We start from the raw sequence: 7096 nt of genomic DNA on the forward strand, positions 1-7096 counted from the left end.
TAGGCTGGTCTCGAACTGCTGACCTTGTGATCCGCCCACCTCAGCCTCCCAAAGTGCTGGGATTACAGGCATGAGCCACCACTCCCGGCCCCCATTATTATTATTATTATTATTATTATTATTATTATTATTAGAGATATGGTCCTGCTATGTTGCTCAGGCTGGTCTCAAACTGCTTGGCTTAAGCCATCCTCCCACCTCAGCCTCCCAAAGGGGATTACAGGCATGAGCCACCTTGTCCAGCATTCTGTTCCTGCTAAAGTCAGGCCCTTCTGATATATACCCCCCCCCCCCCCCAGTGTTTCTACGGCTGGGGACTAAGTGTCACAAGGAACAATGCTTTTCAAAAACTAAACTTTTCATTTGGAAATACTTTTTTTTTTTTTTTTTTTTGAGACGGAGTCTCGCCCTGTGGCCCAGGCTGGAGTGCAGTGGCCGGATCTCAGCTCACTGCAAGCTCCGCCCCCCGGGTTCCCGCCATTCTCCTGCCTCAGCCTTCGGAGTAGCTGGGACTACAGGCGCCTGCCACCTTGCCCGGCTAGTTTTTTGTATTTTTTTAGTAGAGACAGGTTTTCACCGGGTTAGCCAGGATGGTCTTGATCTCCTGACCTCGTGATCCGCCCGCCTCAGCCTCCCAAAGTGCTGGGATTACAGGCTTGAGCCACCGCGCCCGGCGGAAATACTTTTAAACTTAGAGAAAAAATGCAGGAATAAGAATAGTACAAAGGCCATGGCATGGTAGCTCATGCCTGTAATCCCAGCACTTTGGGAGGCCAAGGTGGGCAGATCACCTGAGGTCATGAGTTCGAGACTAGCCTGGCCAACATGGTGAAACCCCATCTCTACTAAAAATACAAAAATTAGCCAGGCGTGGTGGTGCGTGCTTGTAATCCCAGCTGCTCCGGAGGCTGAAGCATGAGAATCGCTTGAACCTGGGAGGTGAAGGTTGCAGTGAGCCGAGATCATGCTTCTGCACTCCGTCCTGGGCAACAGAGCAAGACTGTCTCAAAAAAAAAAAAAAAAAAGAACAGTGCAAAGAACACCTATTTACTCTAGCAAGATTGACCTGTTTTCTCTTTTGAGCACTTTCTCTTTTTCACACATACATATAGTTTTTTTTTTCTTTGCCATGGAGTCTTGCTCTGTTGCCCAGGCTGGAGTGCAGTGGCCCGATAGCTCACCACAACCTCTGCCTCCCAGGTTCAAGTGGTTCTCCTACCTCAGCCTCCTGAGTAGCTGGGACTACAGGCGCACGCCACCATTCCCCGATAATTTTTGTATTTTTAGTAGAGACGAGGTTTCACTATGTTGGCCAGGCTGGTCTCAAACTCCTGACCTTGTGATCCACCCGTCTTTGCCTCCCAAAGTGCTGGGATGACAGGCGTGAGCACACCTGGCCCATAACTTTTTTCTGAATCGTTGGATAGTTGGTTATCATGGCTTCTTCTTCCTCTTTTTTTTTTTTTTTTTCCTTTGAGACGGAGTCTTGCTCTGTCGCCCAGGCTGGAGTGCAGTGGTGCAATCTCGGCTCACTGCAAGCTCCACCTCCCAGGTTCATGCCATTCTCCTGCCTCAGCCTCCTAAGTAGCTGGGACTACAGGCGCCCACCACCACTCCTGGCTAATTTTTTCTATATTTAGTAGAGACGGGGTTTCACTGTGTTAGCCAGGATAGTCTTGATCTCCTGACCTCATGATCCACCTGCCTCGGCGTCCCAAAGTGCCGGGATTACAGGTGTGAGCCACTGCGCCCGGCCGGTTATCATGGCTTCTTATCCCTAAATATTTAATACTTCACTGTGTATTTCCTAAAATTAAGTATATTCTCTTATGTAACTGTAGTACATTTATCAGTACATTTAACATTGATAACAATAGTTTATTGTTCATATTTCCATTTTGTCATTTGACCCAATAATATCCTTTATTATATTTTTCCTCTGGTTAGGGTCAGGTTAGGCATACAACTGTCATCTCTCTTTCATCTCCTTCAATCTGAAACATTTCCCCAGCCTTTCTTTGTCCCTGACAACATTGACATGTTTGAAGAATACAGTCCTCTCCTTTCTGATTCCTCCTTTGCGGTTTGTCTGAGGTTTCTGCCTGCTTAGTTATGATAGTTAATTGAGGTTATGGATTCTCAGCTGGAAACTGCACGGGCAATTGGGTCCTTCTCAGGGCATTACTCTGGAGATGGACTGCCTGCATCTGGCCCTCATGGGTAATGTTCATTTTGATTACTGGGGCCAGGTGTCTGATTTTTCTACTGTTAATGTTTTTGCGTTTTTCCTCTTGCAGTTAATAATCTGGGAGACAACTTAAGATCATCTAAATATGTTGCACCTCACCACAAATTTCCCCAGATTTAGTATCCATTGATGATTCTTGCTGGACAGGTGTTTCCTAAAGTGGTTCCAAAATGATGATTCCAGCCGTTATTTTACCCTCAGAGCCTGGTCCTTGTTTAGGGTGAGCCTGGGTCCTATCTTTGGCTCCTGACCTCCTGACACAAACAAAATTCAGCAGAATTCCAGGGCTTCCCTGAACACTCTTGGGAAACCCTTACGCCAGTGGACAGCTCCAAACCAGGCTGCCAAGGTCCAAATCTCACCCAAGGACCTTGGGTGTGTCTCAGTTTCAGGAGACCTCAGTTTCCTCACCCACAAAAGGGGATTACAGCCACACCCTCCCCCCGCCCCCCGTCCCCCATGTGGGAAAGCACCACGGTGCTCACGAAAGGCTGGCTCCCTTCCTTCTCCTCTGTGAGAACCATGGACAGACCCTGGGGCCAACACAACAGGAAACACCTGAACCGGGGCCTATCAACTGTGGCAATGACCCTCATGTCGCTCCTGAATTCCCCTGCCACTGGCCTGGCATGTGACAGCTATACTGAGTGAGTGGCCTGCAGAAGCTGAGGGACCTCAGGTGAATCACTCCATCTTCTCAGGCCCCTTCATCATAGAGGAGTCTTTTTGATGGCAGAGTCCCCTCTGTAAGGCCACCTTGAAGAGAGTGGCTGCTGGGATGGTGTTGGCCAGCCATGGGGAGGGATGTGGTAAGAAGCACCTTTCTGGCTGGGCGCGGTGGCTCACGCCTGTAATCCCAGCACTTTGGGAGCCCGAGCTGGGCAGATCACAAGGTCAAGAGATCGAGACCATCCTGGCCAACACGGTGAAACCCCATCTCTACTAAAAATACAAAAATTAGCTGGGCATGGTGGCGCGTGCCTGTAGTCCCAGCTACTGGGGAGGCTGAGGCAGGAGAATCGCTTGAAACCAGAAGGCAGAGGTTGCAGTGAGCTATTATGCCACTGCATTCCAGCCTGGCAACAGAGCAAGACTCCATCTCAAGAAGAAAAAAAAAAGAAGTGCCTTTCCCTCTGGTCTTGGGGCTGGAGGCCTGTGCAGAGATGGGGAGCCCTCTTTTTGAACACAAGCTGCCATATCTCAGTGAACTGAAGTCCTGTAGTCCCGTAGGTTGTTACAGTGCAGGATTTTTTTTTCTTTTTTGAGACAGAGTCAGAGTGCAGTCTCAAAAAAAAAAAAAAAAAGGCCAGGCGTGGTGACTCACACCTGTAATCCCAGCACTTTGGGAGGCTGAGGTGGGCGGATCATGAGCTCAGGAGATCGAGACCATCCTGGCTAACATGGTGAAACCCTGTCTCAGCTAAGAAAATTTAAAAAAAAAGAAAAAAATATACATATATTAGACAGGTGTTTTGGCAGGCGCTTGTAGTCCCAGCTACTTGGGAGACTGAAGCAGGAGAATCGCTTGAACCTGGGAGGCGGAGATTCCAGAGAGCTGAGATCGCACCTCTGCACTCCAGCCTGGGCAACAGAGTGAGACTCAGTCTCAAAAAAATAAATAAACAAATAGATAAAAAATAAAATGCTTAATAAACTCCAGCAGCCTGGCTTCACAGAGCACCTGTTTGCCATGCCTGTTATCCTCTCACAGTCACCACAGTGGCCTCACAAGGAAGATGTAATTTCACTCCATTTTACAGGTTTAGAAACTGAGGCTTAAGCAACTTACATAGGGGACCAAAGTTAGTGTCAGGACCTGAGATTTGACCCTCCTGGGGTTTTGGCCTGGGGCCACTGGCTGCTTTCTGCTATTTGTCTGGAGGGTCTGTGATTTCAGATGGAGGCTCACCCCAGAGTCCTTGGGTCACCCCCACCTTTCCTGGCACTGGGAGGATACCCCAAGGCCTGGCCAGGTTCTCCACCAGCTGGCTACGGCCCAAAGGAGAGGCTCCGGAGGACTTTCCCTTATAAGGACAACAGCTCAGCTGTGATGAAACTTCTCAACCTCCTAGCTGGGCGGGGGGGAGGGGAAATGACTGTGGCTGCAAGGGCTACAGCTGAGTTTGAGCCTCCTCAGGAACTTGCCCACAAGCCTCCACGCTCTGTTGTCATAATTTTATGGGAAGAGGGGCCAGGCAGGGCTTGGGACCAGAGGGGGTAGTCCACAGAAGGGAAGATGCCTACACTGAGGCCTAGGGAGGAGACAGGACCCTTCAACATCCAGCAGGAAGCTTGCAGATCTGGACTCCAAGCCGTAGGCATATCTGGTTTCAAACTCACACTCACCCTGGGGAAGACTATCAGAGGGTCCAGAAGGCTATTAGGCCAGCCATCCCTTTCTCTCTTTGCTTTTTTTTTTTTTTTTTTTTTTTAGATGGAGTCTCGCTCTGTCACCCAGGCTGGAGTGCAGTGGCACAATCTCAGCTCACTGCAAGCTCCACCTCCTGGGTTCATGCCATTCTCCTGCCTCAGCCTCCCAAGTAGCTGGGACTACGGGGCGCCTGCCCCAGGATGGTCTAGATCTCCTGACCTTGTGATCCGCCCGCCTCGGCCTCCCAAAGTGCTGGGATTACAGGTGTGAGCCACCACGCCTGGCCTCCCTTATTTATTTATTTGTTCGAGACTGAGTCTTGCTCTGTGGCACAGGCTGGAGCCAGGCTGGAGTGCAGTGATGCGATCTTGGCTCACTGCAACCTCCGCCTCCTGGGTTCAAGCGATTCTCCTGCCTCAGCCTCCCGAGTAGCTGGGACTACAGGCGCCCACCACCACGCCCAGCTAATTTTGTATTTTTATTTATTTATTTATTTATTTATTTATTTATTTTGAGACAGAGTCTTGCTCTGTCACCCAGGCTGGAGTGCAGTGGCCGGATCTCAGCTCACTGCAAGCTCCGCCTCCCGGGTCTACGCCATTCTCCTGCCTCAGCCTCCCGAGTAGCTGGGACTACAGGTGCCCACCACCACGCCCAGCTAATTTTGTATTTTTATTTTTTTTAATTATTTATTTATTTATTTATTTATTTATTTATTTATTTATTTTGAGACGGAGTCTTGCTCTGTCGTACAGGCTGGAGTGCAGTGGTCAGATCTCAGCTCACTGCAAGCTCCGCCTCCCAGGTCTACGCCATTCTCCTGCCTCAGCCTCCCGAGTAGCTGGGACTACAAGCGCCCGCCATCTTGCCTAGCTAGTTTTTTGTATTTTTTTGGTAGAGACGGGGTTTCACCGTGTTAGCCAGGCTGGTCTCAATCTCCTGACCTCGTGATCCGCCGTTCTCGGCCTCCCGAAGTGCTGGGATTACAGGCTTGAGCCACCGCGCCCCGCCAACATTTTGTATTTTTAGTAGAGACGGGGTTTCACCATGTTGGCCATGTTGGTTTCAAACTGCTGACCTCAGGTGATCCACCTGCCTCGGTCTCCCAAAGTGTTGGGATTATAGGCGTGAGCCACCGCGCCTGGCCCCTTTCTCCCTTTAGACCTCCAAGGTGGAGTCCTAAAGAGCAGGGTAGGTGGGGCTGGTCAGCTTTCAGCACCACCCGACCTTCCACCCCGTGAAGCCTGTGTGCCTAGGGGACTGCCCTCCCCAACACAATTCATCAGCCCACCATCCAGTCTGAGAAACTATTCCATCCATGGAATCACAGGATATTAGGGCTGATAAGGATCTTTGAGACGTCTAGTCTCACCTGCTGGTTTTAGAGAGAAGGAAATAACAGCTCAGAGGGGCCAGGAGAGGTGGTGGCTCATATGGGTAATTCCAGCACTTTGGGAGGCTGAGGTGGGCGGATGTCTTGAAGCCAATCTTCAAAGCTTGAGACCAGCCTGAGCAACATGGCAAAATCCTGTCTCTACAAAAAAGTACAAAAATTAGCAGGGCATGGTGGTGTAGGGTGAAGTGGGAGGATCACTTAAACCTGGGAGGCAGAGGTTGCAGTCAGCTAAGATCATGCCACTCCCATCTCAGAAAAGAAAAGAAAAAAAAAACCTGGTATTGTCCATTTGTTTTGTTAAAATATGTGTGTGTGTGTGTGTGTTTGGCTTTCTTTTGGTTTCTCATTAAAACTTCCTTTTTAAGAAATCCCAAGTTAACTGAATAACAGGATAAAGAGCTTTTTCTGCACCCAGTTCTGGTTAGTTCTGGGGGGGAGCATTTCCCTGAAGACAATGTCTGGAGTTGGCATCAGGGGAGGCAAGATTCCAAGGGACAGATGGGTGTGGCAGACGGAGAATCTGTCTCTGACACTGCTGTGCATAAGCTGTGGCACCTGGAGTGGCTGCTCAGCCTCTTGGAATTGTAATCTCATCTCTTAGGGGAAACAATCACTTCTGGCAAGGAGATTCTGAGGATGAAATAAGATAATTTAGATAACGCATTTGCTCAGGGCCCACCACATAGCAAGGGCTTAGTAAATGGGTAATCATATTGTGTACTGGGCACCTACTCCATGCCAACATTACATTAAGTGCCGTGGATTCCAAGTACAATTAAATGGGATCTTTCCTCAGGTTGCTCACGGCCAGTCAGGTAGACAGGCACTCCAACTCAGTAAATGCAATGGGACAAGCTCTGTGTTAGACCCACAGGCAAATTCTGTGGCAGCAGAGAGCAGACATCAACAGGCTGTGTTTGCTGAGGGAATCAATCGAAACCTGAGGAGGAGGTGTTTTTGCCTGGGCCTTGAAGGAAGGAGGAGTTATAGTTCACAGAACAGAGGCAGCAGGGAAGGACATTGGAGACAGAGGGAACAGAGTCACACCGGGTTACCGGGTTACTGGAGCAGTGGTTAGCTC

Source organism: Chlorocebus sabaeus, chromosome 26 (assembly GCF_047675955.1).
Source record: "Chlorocebus sabaeus isolate Y175 chromosome 26, mChlSab1.0.hap1, whole genome shotgun sequence".
Taxonomy (NCBI): Eukaryota; Metazoa; Chordata; class Mammalia; order Primates; family Cercopithecidae; genus Chlorocebus; species Chlorocebus sabaeus.